Source organism: Macrotis lagotis, chromosome 2 (genome assembly GCF_037893015.1).
Source record: "Macrotis lagotis isolate mMagLag1 chromosome 2, bilby.v1.9.chrom.fasta, whole genome shotgun sequence".
Taxonomy (NCBI): domain Eukaryota; kingdom Metazoa; phylum Chordata; class Mammalia; order Peramelemorphia; family Peramelidae; genus Macrotis; species Macrotis lagotis.
This window is the reverse complement of record NC_133659.1, coordinates 305035916-305051629: the sequence shown is the minus strand read 5'-3', so window position 1 is coordinate 305051629 and position 15714 is coordinate 305035916.

Genomic DNA, 15714 nt, shown 5'->3' with positions numbered 1-15714 from the left:
CATCATCACCAAGAGATATCCAATTCTTCACTTTCTGCTGAGTGCTGTTATCTGCATATCTGTGATTCTTGGTATTTCTCCCAGAAACCTTAATTCCAGCTTTCTATTCTTCCAGTTTGACATTTCACACAATGTATATAAGTTAAATAAATGAGATGACAATGTATAATCTTGCAGTATTCCATTTTCAATTTTAAACCAATCAATTATTCCATGTTCAGTGGAGGAACCTGAATGCAGACAAGCAAGATGATCTGGTATTCCCATCTTTTTTGAAGGATTGCCGCATTTTGATGAGATCCACACAAGTCAAAGACTTTAGTGTAGTCAACAAAGCAGAAGCACATTATTTTGGGGATGTGGAGGAACTCCATTGATTTTTCCATAATCCAGTGAATATTGACAGTTTAGTCTTTTCAGAAACCAGCTTGTTCTGATAATTCTTAGTTCATATATTCCTGAAACCTGTCTTGTAGATGACATGTGGCATAAGTACAATTGTTCAGTAATTTGTTCATTCATTCACTTTGCCCTTCTTTAGAATTAGGATGTAAAGCAATCTTTTCAGATCCAGTGGGTACACTTGAATATTCCAAATTGCTGGTATTATTATAGCATTAAACTGCATTAACTTTTAGTTTTTAAACAGCTTAGCTGGCATTCTATCATTTCTACTAGCATTATTGTTAGCAGTTCTTCCTGAGGCCCACATGACCTTATTCTCTAGGATCTCTGTTTCTTGGTCATTGTGATTATTAGTGATGTTAAGATCTTTCTTGTATAGTCCTTCTATATATTCATGCTGCCTGTTCTACTTCTCTTAATTTCTACAAATGATTTTGTCTTTTATCATGCTCATTTTGCATGATGTCTTTAATTATTTTGAAGAGATCTTGTTTTCCCCTTTCTGTTATTTTTTCCTATTTCTTTTCATTGTTCATTTAAGAAAACCTTCTTAACTATTCAATTAGCTTTTGTTTCCTTTCCTCTTTTGCCTTCCCCTTTCCTTTTTTCCTCAGACTTTTGAAAGTGTCATCAGACAGACATTTTGTTTTCTTACTCTTCTTGTTCTTGGAAAAATTTTTGCTTTCTGCCTTCAGTACAATATGGTGAACCTCTGTCCATATTTCTTCAGGTTCTCTATCTACTATATTTCATACTTTAAATCTATTCATCACTTCCACTTCATATTGATAATGGATGTTATTTAGCTCATACCTATACAATATCATGGTTTCCTTACTTTCTTCAATTTAAGTCTGAATTTTACAATAAACGTCTCATGATCTGAGCCATGGTTAAGTACATGTATAGTTTTAACTGACTGAAAACTTCTCCATCTTTGGCTACAAAGTATATATCTGATTTCTACATTGACCATCTGGTGATGTCTGTCTGTAGAGTTGCCTTTTGGGTTCTTGAGATTGTTTGCTAGGAACAGTGAATTAGCTCAACACATCTCTCAGTCTCTGCCCTGCTTTACTTTGTACTCTAAGGCCAAACATTATTTTTTGATTTCCTACTTTAGCATTCCAATCTCCTATAATGAATGTAATGTCTTGAGTGTATGTGTGTGTGTGTCTGTGTGTGTGTGTGTGTGTGTGTGTGTGTGTGTTTTGTTGGTTTTCGTAGAACTGAATGAATTTGACCTCTGGTGCTTGAAGCATGGCCTTGTAATATTGTAATGTTGAATGGTTTGCCTTGAATTCTCCTTTTGAGATGATATGCAATAGTATTGCTTTTCTTACCCTATTATTTACTGTGAAAGTTAATTCTAAGAAATTCTTGCCTACAGTAGTATATATCTATATCAATATCTATAGCTATATATTCTACCTATGTACTCTATCTATCTATCTATCTATCTATCTATCTATCTATCTATCTATCTATCTATCTACCTATCACCTGAACTAAATTCACCCCTTTCCATTAATTTAATTTCATTATAAAAATATCAATATTTAATCTTTCCTTATTCCATTTGACCATAACTAATTTCCTTCACTTTATAGATTACAGTTTTATGTATTATTGATCTTTACAGCAAAAGATTTTTCTTTTGTTACCAGACACATTCATTAGTTGAGCTTCCTTTTATCTTTGATCCTGTCATTACATGCACTTGTCCTTCCCTCTTCTGCCACCTTTCATCCTATGGGGTTCATCTTCTGGTGACTCATCTTTTAAAATGATAATATTGCTCTTGTTTTATGTGGGGGGGGGAGCAAAGATACTGGAATGGTTTTCCCTTCCTTATCCAGTGCATCACCTTTTGTCAGAACTCTCCACTATGACCTGTCTTGAATAATCCTACATAGCATAGCTCATTGTTTCATTGAACTAGGCAAGTTCCTAACCATGAAAAGGTAGTGGGGTTTTCAATATACCACAATGCCAAAAGCTTCTTATAAATTTCTGGATTCTGGTCTCTCTCTTGTCCAATCCACCTTTCTAAATGGTAATGTATACATATAGTAATGATCATATTAATGTACTACCCAGAAATCTTTAGGCATTTTCTGTTTCTTCTAGGATAAAATGCAGACACATTAGAACAGCTTTTCAAAACTCTCTTGTAATTTGGCTTTTACTTACCTTTCTGGACTTATTTCACTTCACTTACCTTTTGCAGATAGACAGATAGACAGACAGATAGACAGACAGACAGACAGATAGGTATAGACAGATGGATAGATAGATAGATAGATAGATAGATAGATAGATAGATAGATAGATAGAATGCCTCCTGATCTTAGCCTCTTAGAATTCTGAGCTTCCTTCAGGACCAAGCTCAGTGGCCAACTCCTGTCCATCCTTTCTTGATTAATCAATGAAGGAATCAATTAGTCCTCACTGATTCTCTTTTTCTTTGCTTATTGACATGTTTTATTTTTATATCACTTTCATTTCCAAATATGACACCTCTTCTATACTTAGAAAGTAGTCTCTCTTTAAATATTTATTAAGCATCTGCTAGACATTAAAGATACAAAGAAATAATCCTTGCTCTCAGAGTACCTACATTTTTTCCTGTGAAACAATATGTACACATAAAAATATATGTTATCTATGTATATATCACCATTCATTTATCCATCCATCCATCCATCCATCCATCCATCCATCCATCCATCCATCCATCCAACCAATCTATCTATCCATTTTCTTTCTTTCTTTCTTTCTTTCTTTCTTTCTTTCTTTCTTTCTTTCTTTCTTTCTTTCTTTCTTTCTTTCTTTCTTTCTTTCCCTTTTGAGCTACCTCCCCTTAGTATATGCAGTGGGGGTGGGTGAGTGGAAGGAGAGGACAATTATTCCTAGGCTCAGTGGTACCCTGTGAGTTCATATGCCTAAAATAAGTTAATATTTTTAAAGTTTTTAACACAATGTCTGGCACACATAGATACTTAATATATGCTTATTCCTTTCCCTCCCTTAAAACTATCTTTCATAAGTCATCACCAGTGAGATGACCTTTAATAGTCAGACAGTAGATATAAGTACATAGAAGACATAGTAAAATTAGGTGTTCACTTCGAATTTTGGCTGATCGTTGACAAGTAAATGCCAACTTCCCTTATAAACTTTATTATTTATACATTTTAGAGATATTACTGTGCATAGGCACAGTTTTGCACTTATTTTAATGTGTGAATACCTCATTGCCTCTGTGGTCTGCTCCTTTCTTGTAACTGGATCAACTTAATTGGAAGAGTGAACCAATTCTTTTTTTTTTTTCTTTTCGGTTTTTGCAAGGCAAACACGGTTAAGTGTCTTGCCCAAAGTTAGTTAATTATTAAGTGTCTGAGACCGGATTTGAACCCAGGTACTCCTGACTTCAGGGCTGGTGCTCTATCCACTAAGACACCTAGCCACCCCAAACCACTTCTTTTATATCATTTGAGTACTAGATCATTTCAGGGCAAAGGAGATGAAGCCCTTGTACTTCATGATGATGATCATAGTGGTGATTGAGATGATGATGTTTGTCTTTCATTGTTGAAGAAGAACATGAAATCAGAGAGGTGATTTCACTGCAAATGGTGAATTAGGTGCCATGCTCAGTCATTTACCTCAATATCTCCTCTGGAACCATCTGGGTCCAGGGGTCAGATATGAATCAGGAAGATTAGAGATGACACTATATGTGAGGCTATTAGAACTAAGTGCCTAGCTCAAGGTCAAAACAAGTAAGTGTCAAGTTATCTGAGACTGGATTTGAACTCAGGTCCTTCTGACTCCAGGGTTGGTGTTCTAACCACTCCACCAGGTCTTGCAAGGATATAGAATAGAGTTTGGGAGGAAACTGTTCCTTCCTTTTCTTAGCTGAAATTCCACTGTATTTATTTGACTTGCTCATGTTATATGCTGCCCTATAGAATGTATAAGAAATAAATTCTCTTGAAAAATTTGAATTCTTAGTCTTTAGCACATATAGGTCCAGCACATAACTGTCACTTAATGACATGTTTGTGGGATGTTTATTCTTTCCTCTAGTCATCTCATCTAATTGATGATTAGGAAAGGTGCTATTGATACCTTTCCTACACAAGAAAGCAAGCAGCTCCTTAGAACCAAGCATAACCATTAATTTACCATTGTATTTTTTTTCTATCTAAGACTCAACTCAGAAATGTTCCATGCTCGAATAGTCAAGAGAAAAATCCATCTGCAAGCCAGCTCTCTTGCCAATGGAAATCAAGGACCTTTCTTCATGGTGAAGATATGGGTCAGTGATTCAATTAAAGCTGTGATCCCAAAGTCACTTCAGAGGTACCTGCCAAAATGGAAAGAAAGGTAAAGAAACTGTCTTGCCATCTGTTCGAGTGTCAATAAATGTGATTGGTGTCATTCTCCTGAAATAACACAAAAGAACCATTAGAGCTTTCAAACCAAATTTTCTGTTACTTCAAGTACTTTTGAATCCAAAGCATGTCTATAATAATCTGGCATTCCTGAAATTTTATGAAATTTAATATCTGAGAGGATGACTAGGCAGGGGTTATATGAATTAAGGGAAACTGATGATCTCAGACTATCCCTAGTAGAGATGGGTCTTATGATAGTTTTTTATGTCAGAATTAAATCAAGAATGATATGAAATATAACATCAAGTATGTTGTGATTTTTAACATGAAAATCAGGGAAACTATAGAAACTCAGAAGACTAAAACACATTAACAAAGGCTAGATATTTCTGTTTCAGTTGGTAGCTAATCATTTTAAGTATTAACCAAGCCAGAAAGTCAGTGCCTAGAAGATTTTGTGGCCTTTTCACATCTTATCTGGCTCAAGATAACTTGAGATGATATTGCATTTGTCTGAATATATAGTAAGCCTCCCCTCCCCCCTGGCCAGGAATTAGGATCTGTAAAAAACTGCCTCACCCTATTTTGGTGATGGGAGTATTTTGCAAGTGGTTCGTTCTGGTCTGTCTTTCTGAGTTTTCATCATTCACACACCCAACTATGAAAAATTTTGCGTCAGTCACTCTATTCATTGAACAGTGCAGGCACATGGGATCATAAATTTAGATTAAAAGGGAATTTCAGAGTTCATTTAATCCAGTCTCCACATTTTCCAGGGGAAAGTAAGACCCAGAAATGTGCAGTAGCTTACTTAAGATAGCATAGGTAGCAAATAGAAGAGCTAGGCATTGAATGCAAGACCTCTGACTCTGGATATATGACTCTTTCCAGAACCCTGTATATTTGGCTAAGCAATATTTTTACTTTTTGCAGTGCTTTGAAATTAGATAGTCAATATTCCAAAAATCTGTGATTTCACTAGTTTGGATACTCACTTCAGTGACACAAATTCTAGGATTGTAGCTCTTGAACTGCAAAGGACCTGTGAAGTGATGTTGTTGTCTGATCCTCTGATTTTACAATTAAAGAAACTGAGGTAGACAGGGATTTTCCCCAGGTTCACAAGGTTGAGCATCAGTGATAGGATTTGAACATAGATACCTTGCCCCTTTGGTACTGCTGCATTTTCCTTCCTGGAAGCAAGTGAACGAGAAACTGCTGTCATATAGGTGAGAAAGGGTTAGTAAAAAATCCGCTTTCCCAGTCTAGCTGTCATGTGTTTGAAAACATGGTGTCTCTATTTCTTTTGTGTTTAGTCTTTCCTGATCTTAAAAGTATTCTGATTGGACAGAGATCATGTAACTGAATGGAGTAGATGAGTTTGGTGAAGATATAGAGAAGTAATTTATCTACTTAGTTGATCCAATTCAGGCAATAGATCCAAAAGGCAAGAAGCTACATTTTCTTTTTTTTAAAGAATCTATTTATTTAGTTTTTTATTTTTCCTTGCTTACATGTAAAGATAATTTTTAACATTCAAATTAAAAGCTTTGAGTTTCAACTTCTCTGCCTTCCTCTCACACCCCCTCATTGAGGAAGTGAGCAATTTGACATAGGTTATAGTCATGTTAAACATTTCGATAATAGACTTTATGAAAGAAAACATAGAACTCCCCTGCCCTTCAAAAAAAAAAAAACCTCAAGAAAAATATCTGTATTCAATCTGTATTAAGACACCACCAGGGGCACCTAGGTGGTGCAGTGGATAGAGTACCAGCCCTGGAGTCAGGATGACCTGGCTTCAAATCCAGCCTCAGAAACATAGTACTTACCTAGCTGTGTGACCGTGTGACCTTAGGCAAGTCACTTAACTCAATCTCCTTGCAAAAATAAAACAAAAAAAGAAAGGACCCCACCAATTCTTTCTCTGGGCATGACTAGCAATTTTTGGTATGAGTCTTTTGGACTTGTCTTGAATCACAGTATTGCTAAAAAAAAAGCTAAATCTTTCACAGCTGATCATCCTACTTACTATTACTTTGTATAAATATATATTTCACTTTGCATTAGGTCATGTAAGTCTTTCCAGGTTTTCCTGAGAGCATCCTGCTCATAATTTCTTATAGAAGAATATCATTCTCTCATAATCACTTACCACAATGTGTTCATCTCCTAATTTCCTGTAGATTGAGATATATTTCTATCGTCAATTGATTGTATATGACTCTCTGGGTCAATTCTGATGGAATAAGATTCACTCACTCCCCTCATTCCCCCTCCTTTCATTCAATTGTATGTGAGAAACCCACACTATCTACCCTTTTCCCTTTCTGCCAGTACATTCTTTCACACCTTAATTTAGTTTTTTTTTTAATATCATCGCTTCTTATCCAATTCACATCTGTGCCCTCTGTCAATATATATTTCTAATTACCCTGATAATAGGGAAGTTTGTATGAGATATCAGTATCATATGACCATATTACCATGCTGTAATATAAAGAGTTCAACATCATTAAGCCGTTTATGATTTCCTTTTCCTATTTTTATGCTTCTCTTGAGTATTTGAAGATTAAGGTTTTTGTTCAGTTCTTGTCTTTTCATCAGGAAAGTTCATTTTATTGAATGCCTATCTTTTCCCCTGAAAAAGTATGCTTAGTTATACTGGGTAGTTGATTCTTGGCTGTAATCCCCACTCTTTTACCATCTGGAATATTGTATTCTAAGCCTTTAATGTAGAAACTGCTAAATATTTTTGTTATACTGACTGTGACTCCATAATTATTGATTTTTTTTTCTTTTTTGGCTGCTTGCAAAATTTTCTCATTGACCTGTGACCTGTAATTTGGCTATAATATTCCTGGGAGCTTTCAATTTAGGATTTTTTTTCCAGAAGATGGTCAGTAGATTCTTTCAATTTCTGTTTTATCCTTTAGTTCTAGAATAACAGGGCAGTTTTATTTTCTTACAAGATGATGTCTAGGCTCATTTTTTTGTCATATCTTTCAGACAGTCCAATAATTTTTAATTTAATCTCTTTTGGATCTATTTTCCAGTGAGATATTTCACATTGTCTCCTGTTTTTCCATTGCTTTGGTTTTATTTTCCTGTTTCATGATTCTCATAAGATTATCAATTTTCATTTGCTGAAACTCATTTTATTTTATTTTATTTTATTTTCATCCAAATACACATGTATATTTTTAAGTTACAAAATTTCTTTCCATCCTCCCTTTCCACTCCTTTCCCCTCAGTGGCAAATGTTCAGGTTAGCATTGTACATGCATATTTTGGATAAACATTTTCAGATTAGTCATTTTTGGTATGAGGAATTAGGACTAAGGGAAAGAGATACATAAGAGATAATTTTTATGAAGAATTCATCAGATATTGGAGGGTTGGATTTTTGTTTGTTTGTTTTGTTTTTCTTCCTCTGGTTTGGGATAACATTGTTATAGCTGGTCTAAAACAGTTGTCCTAGGTCTTTGAACTACTGAGAGGAACTGCTTCCATCAACTGCTTCCATCCAACTGCTCCTTTTGCTCAACATCAAATTCAAATTTTTAAGGAGTCATGTTCTTTAGTGAATTTTTTTATTTGACCAATTTTACTTTTTAAGGAGTTTTTTCTTTAGTGAATTTTTGTGCCTCTTTTTTCCATTTGTCTTGGTCTGGTTTTTAAGCTGTTCTTTTCTTCAGTATTTTTTGGTATCTTTTTTACTAAGTTCCTGCCTTGTTTTTCCATGATTTTCTTGTATTTCTCATTTAAAATTTTCACACAATCTATTTTACTTGAGTTTCAAAACCGTTTTTGAGCTCTCTTATGACTTGAGATCTATTCCTACTTTTCTTTGGGTGTAGAAGCTTTGAACTTTGTTAACTTCTTCTGAGTGTGTGTTTTGATCATCATAGAAATTTTCTATGGGTAGAAGTTTTTTCTGATTGCACATTTCCCTATGATTTTAACTCTCTTTTAAAATAGGGCTTTATTTCCAGAGTTGAGGCCTCACTTTTCCAAGCTGCTGGGATTTTATACAACTGTTTCCAGAGATGCTTCCAGGTGTCTGCAAATTTTCAGTACTTCCAAGGGGATCTAAGGAGAGGTGATTACTACTCTCCTGTTCTGTGCTCTGCTCTGTGAGTGATCAAAAACAATTTTTTTTTCTGCTCTGGAATTGAGAGAACTCTCCTGCTGCAGCAAGCTCTGGTGTGCTACTGCCCTTCCTCTCCCTGGTACTAACAGCTCACACTGCATGGGCAAAAGAGCAGAGACCTACCTCAGTGTTAGCAAAGAAACCCCTGTAATCTCCTTCCAACCCCCTTACATTCCGTGGACTGAGAACTCTGGAATCAGCTGCTTTTTCAGAGCTTCTGGCGGTCTGTTCCTGGTTTGCTGGGACTGGGGCTGTGCTGATGCAACCTGGGCTGAACTGTGCTCCATTCTCACTGTGCTGTAACAGACCTTTTCTGTTGACCTTCTAAGTTGTCTTTGGCATCCTTGGACTGAAAGACCTGGAAAACTGCCACTGCCATCCATTATTCAGTCACCCCGATCCCTGTCCCTGGATTGTTGAGACTGGTCTGAGCTTTAATATTCACACCAATCAATCTTAGTTTATTCCATCTGCCAAGATGGTTTACCAGGGTATAGATGTTGCATATGCCACAGTTTCTTAGGATCACAGGTGAGACTAGATTAAGAGTAACCAATATTCAGTCAGTGACTGGGACTTGAAGACTTTCCATGACAGAATTGTTGAATGAGAATAATTTATTCCAAGGTATTTGAAGGCAACCTAAAGTAGACTCTTTGGAATGCTAAGATCTTGGGGAGACTTCAAAGATTTCAAGGTCATCCACTGTCACCAGTAGTCCTGACTTTTGTTCTGCCTGTGGATTTCCATGACTCTGGAAGACTGAATGAGGCTGATAACTTTGTGCACCTCTGCTTACTTAAATCCAATTCACACACAGGTCAAGATATCACATATAATATTGATGGTATTTAGAAAATGAAGAACCCTCCTTCTAAGCAAAGAAACAAAAACCAATACTCATCACCTTAATACATTTTGAAGTAAACATTATTTTTATTCATAATTTAGAGTTGAAAAGTTGAGGTAGAAAAAGTTTAAGTGGCATACTCAAAGTCATGAACCTAAAATGAAATGGCAGGAAATGATTATAGTAATCTGCTGTTTGATAAACCCAAAGAGCCCAGCTTCTGGGATAAGAACTCTCTCTTTGATAAAAACTGTTGGAAAAATTGGAAGTTAATATTGCAGAAACTTGGATTAGACCAACACCTCATACACTTTACCAAGAAAATATCCAAATGGATGCAGGATCTAGACATAAAAAAACAATATTATAAGCAAACTAGGAAATCAAGGAATAGTTTATTTACCAGATCTATGGAAAGGGAAGCAGTTTATGACCAAGGAAGAGATGGAGAATATCATTAAAACAAACTGGAGGGCCAAGATGGAGAAGACAGGCACAGTTCTTGTCTCCTGATCTTCCCTCATATTTAATATGAAACAAACCTCTTAATAGAAATCCGATCCACAGAACTCAGAAAGAGAATCCAGGGCAAGAACATTCACCTCAGGATTTGTCTTTGGAGATCTTGGTTAAGTCTGGGTGCAGAGGGAGAACTCTGCTGGGAGCAAGGGACCAGGTGAGAGCCAGGGAGCCTGGATTAGCCTCAGATTAACCTAATTTTTAGATGGGGCAGGAGCCTGGGAGCCTGAGGGCCTGAGAACCTGATTGGCTGGATCAGCAGTGGGGTTAGAGCCTGGTCCTCCACGGGGTCACAGACTAACCAAGGAGTAGAGGCATTGGTTGTTGTGCCAACCATCTGGAGCTTGAGGGCAGGGTTTAGGGAGAGTTCTGGTGCAGAAGAGCTGCAGACATCGATCCCTGGGCTCCTCTGGTCCAGAGGCACTCAGAGTCCACAGCTCCATTTCAGCTGAAGTCTCTTCCCAGAACAAACACAATTACAGTCCACCTTCCTCCTCAGGCTAAGGCCAAGCAGCAGAACCAGCTCAACTGTGAATAGGGAGAGTACCCACCCCAGGATATAGCCCACCATTGATCAAAGAAAGATAAAAATATTCAACAAGTTCAACCACTCCCTCCAGGCCAATGGAGAAGGCCTCAATCAAGGTCACAGACGCTCCAGAGAAAGCAATCAGCACCCCCCTTCTGACCAACTGGAAATATCACACTCAGTGAGCAAAACTTCTAGCACCCCTACTGGCCAGCTGGAGACATTACACTTGTGAGTAAAGCCTCTAAGGATCCCAACACCAAACCTCTGAGAACCAGCCTCTCCCCAACTCAAGGTCTTAAGCTAATGAAGAAAGGCCAGTGAAAAGGAGGGTCCATAGAAAAATTCTTGAAAGGAAAAGACACTAACTCAGAGAGACTTAGAAACTCTGAGGAGAATATGACCTGCTCTCCAGCACAGAAAGACTTCCTTGAAGAAATAAGGAAGGAATTTAAAAATCAATTGGAAAATTTGGGAGAGAAAATTAACACCTTGCAACGGGAAAACAATTTTCTCAAAACCTCAACTGGTCAAACCCATTCAAAAATAGAATTGACCAATTGGAAAAGGAGTTACAAAAGGTAAGTAAAGAAAATTCTTCTCTAAAAATAAAGAACTGAGTCTGTGGAAACTAATGACTCCATGAGACAGCAAGAGTCTGTCAAACAAAACCAAAAAAAAAATAGAAGAAAATGTAAAATACCTCATCATCAAAACCACTGACCTTTAGAATAGATTGAGGAGAGACAACCTGAGAATTATAGGCTGTCCTGAAAACATTGAAAAAAAAAAGCCTGGACTTAATATTACAGGATTTAATGATGGAAAATTGCCCTGATATCATGGAAACAGAGGGCAAAAGTTATTGAAAGAATGCATAGATCCCTTCCAGAAACAGATCCTAATATGAAAACACCAAGGAATGTTGTGGTCAAATTCCAGAACTATCATATAAAAGAGAAAATCTTGCAAGCAGTCAGAAAGAAACAATTTAAATACCAAGGAGCCACAGTAAGGATTACACAGGACCTGGCTGCATCAACATCAAGGGATCAAAAGGCCTGGAATGAGATATTCTGAAGAGCAAGGGAGCTTGGAATGCAGTCAACAATCCACTACCCAGCAAAGCTGAGCCTTCTCTTCCAGAGGAAAAGATGGTCACTTAACAAAATGGGAGACTTCCAACAATTCCTGATGAAAAGACCAAAGCTAAATAGGAAATTTGGACATCAAACAGGAGATTCAGGGGACACATGAAAATGTAAAAAATAAATGGGGAGGTAAAGAAAAAAAAAACTTCTCTCCAATAAAATGAAACTGGCTATATTCCAGCATAGGAAAAAAGATTCGCATAACTTTTGAGAATTGTAACCCTCTTAGAGAGAATATACTTAGCCAGAAGTGATGCATACTCATGATTTTCTGTGACTCAGATAGAATGATTTTAAAACACTGCCTCCTTAAAAAGGGGGACAATAAGGAGATGGGAGGAGGGTGGGGATTGAATGGGGGTAACTTTCATTACATTAAGAGGTACAAAAGACATATTTTAATAGAGGGGAAGAAGGGAGGAGATGAGAAACACCTGAATCTTCCTCACATCAGACTTGGCTTAAAGTTAACTTACACACACTCACTCAGTTAACTTAAGAAATGTTTTATCATTCAAGTATTAAAAGGGGAAAAGGGGAGGGGTGATGGATACTGGGAGGGGGAGGAAATGGGGAACTAACAAAAGGAAGGGAAGGAAAAAGGGAATAAGGGAAAGGGGAAAGAAAGGGGAAGGGATGGATATAGGAGGGCAAACACAGCGAAAGTGACGGTATTCAGAAACAAAATACTGGGGAATGTGGATAAAGTCGGAAAAGGGAAAAAAGTATGAATAGAGGGAAGATAGCATGGAGGGCAATAAAGAGTTAGTAATTATAACTTTCAATATGAATGGGATGAACTCTCACTTAAAACATACGCACATAGCAGAGTGGATTAAAAACCAGAATCCTACAATAATACTGCTTACAAGAAACTCATTTGAAACAGAGAGATACATATAGAGTAAAGGTAAAAGGTTGGAGCAAAATATATGTTGCTTCAGCTGAAGTGAAAAAATCAGGAGTAGCAATCCTTATTTCAGACAAAGCAGCTGCAAAAATAGTGTTAAAAGAGATAAGGAAGGCAACTATATCCTCTTAAAAGGTATCATAGACAATAAAGTGATTTTGATACTTGTATGTATCCAGTGGGATAGCATCCAGATTCTTAGAGGAGAAGTTGAAAGAGGGACAACAAAACTCTACTAGTGGGAGACCTCAACCTCCCACTTTCAGATTTAGATAAATCTAATCATAAAATAAACAAGAAAGAAATTAAGGAGGCAAATAAATTGTTAGAAAACCTAGATGTGATATACTTATGGAGGAAATTGAATGTGGATTTGAAAGGAATATACTTTTTCTTCTACAGTACATGGCACTTACACAAAAATTGACCATGTACTAGGGCATAAAAACCTAATGATCAACTGCAGAAAGGCAGAAATAGTGAATACATCTTTGTCAGATCATAATGCAATAAAAATAATATGCGATTTTGGGCCAGGGAGATCTAGACCCAAAACTTATTGGAAACTAAGTAACCTCATTTTAAAAAAAATGAGGGGATCAAGCAACAAATTATAGAAAGATTTAATTATTTCATCTTAGATAGCAACAATGAAAAAGTATATCAAAACCTATGGGATACACTCAGGTGGTTGTCAGGGGATACATTATTATATCTTTAAATGCTTACATGAATAAATTAGAGAAAGAGGAAATCAATGAAGTAAAAATGCAACTAAAAATTAGAGAAAGAACAAATTAAAAACCCCAATTAAATACCAAATTAGAAATTCTAAAAATTAAAGAAGAAATTGATAAAATCGAAAGCCAAAAAACTATTGAATCAGCAAATAATACCAAAAGTTGATTTTATGAAAAAAGCAATAAAATTGATAACCCCCTGGTCACTTTGATTAACAAAAGAGAGAAGAAAACCAAATTGCTGTATCATAAATGAAAAAGGTTGACTCACCATCAATGAAGAGGGAATTAAAGTAATAATTCGGAACTATTTTGCCCAACTCTATGCCAATAAATTTGACAATTTAAGATAAGTGGACAAATACAAAAATTTAAGTTGCCCAGGTTAAAAGAAGAGATTAAATACCTAAACAGCCCTATCTCAGAATAAAAAAAAACATTAGACAAGCCATCATTGAACTCCCTATGAAAAAATCTCTAGGGCCTGATGGATTCACACGTGAGTTCTATGGAGAATTTAAGTAACAATTGGTTCCAATTCTATATAAACTCTTTGGAAAAACAGGTGAAGATGGAAATCTGCCTAACTCTTTCTATCACACCAATATAGTGCTGAGTCGTAAACCAGAAAGAGTTAAAACAGAAAAAGAAAATTATAGACCTATCTCCCTAATGAATATAGATACCAAAATCTTAAATAAAATCTTACCAAATTGATTACAATGAGTTATCACTAGGATAATACACTATGATCAAGTAGGATTTATTCCAGGCATGCAGGGTTGATTAAATATTAGGAAAACTGTTATTATAATTAATTATATCAATAATAAAACTATCAGAACTCATATGAATATATCAATGGATGCTGAAAAAGCTTTTGACAAATACAGCATCCATTCCCTAAAACACTAGAGAGTGCAGGAATAAATTCACTGTTCCTTAGAGTAATAAGTAGTATCTACCTGAAACCATCAACAAGCATCACATGCAACGGGGACAGGCTAGAGGCATTCCCAATAAGATCAGGGGTGAAATAAGGGTGCCCATTATCACCACTACTATTCAATATTGTATTAGAAATGTTAGCTTCAGCAATAAGAGAAGAAAAAGAAATCAAAGGAATTAGAATTGGGAAGGAAGAGAGAAAACTCTCACTCTTTGCAGATGACATGATGGTATACCTAGAGAATCCCCCAAAATCTAAAAACTACTGGAAACAATTAGCAACTTTAACAGTGTCATAGGATATAAAATAATCCCTCATAAATCCTCAACATTTCATATATATGACTAGCAAAATACAGCAGGAAGAACTGGAAAGAGAAATCCTATTCAAAGTAACCACAGACAATATAAAATACCTGGGATTCTAATTGCCAAGGCAGACTCAGAAACTGTTTGAAAACAATTACAACACACTCCTCAAACAAATAAAATCAGGTTTAATTAACTGGGCAAACATCAACTGCTCATGGAATAGGTTGAGCTAATATAATAAAAATGACAATTCTACCAAAACTAAACTACCTATTTAGTGCCCTACCAATCAAAATTCCCAAAAATTACTGTAATGAGTTAAAAAAAGCTGTAAGTAAATTCAAATGGAGAAATAAAAAGTCAAGAATTTCCAAAGATTCAATGGAAAAAAGGGCAGAAGAAGGTGGCTTAGCTCCACCAGATCTAAAATTACATTATAAAGCATCAGTCATCAAAAATGTCTTGTATTGACTAAGAAATAGAGTGGTGGACCAGTGGAATAAGACTAGGTACAATGGCAAGAGACGATTATCGTAATCTGCTGTTTGATAAACCCAAAGAGTCCAGCTGCTGGGATAAAAATTCTCTCTTTGATAAAAAATGTTGGGAAAATTGAAAGTTAGTATGGAAGAAACTTAGATTTGACCAATTCCTCACACCCTATACCAAGATAAGATCCAATTGGAAACAGGATTTAGACATTAAAAAACAATATTATAAGCAAACTAGAAGATCAAAGACTAGTTTACCTGTCAGATATATAGAAAGGGAAGCAGTTTATGACCAAGGAAGAG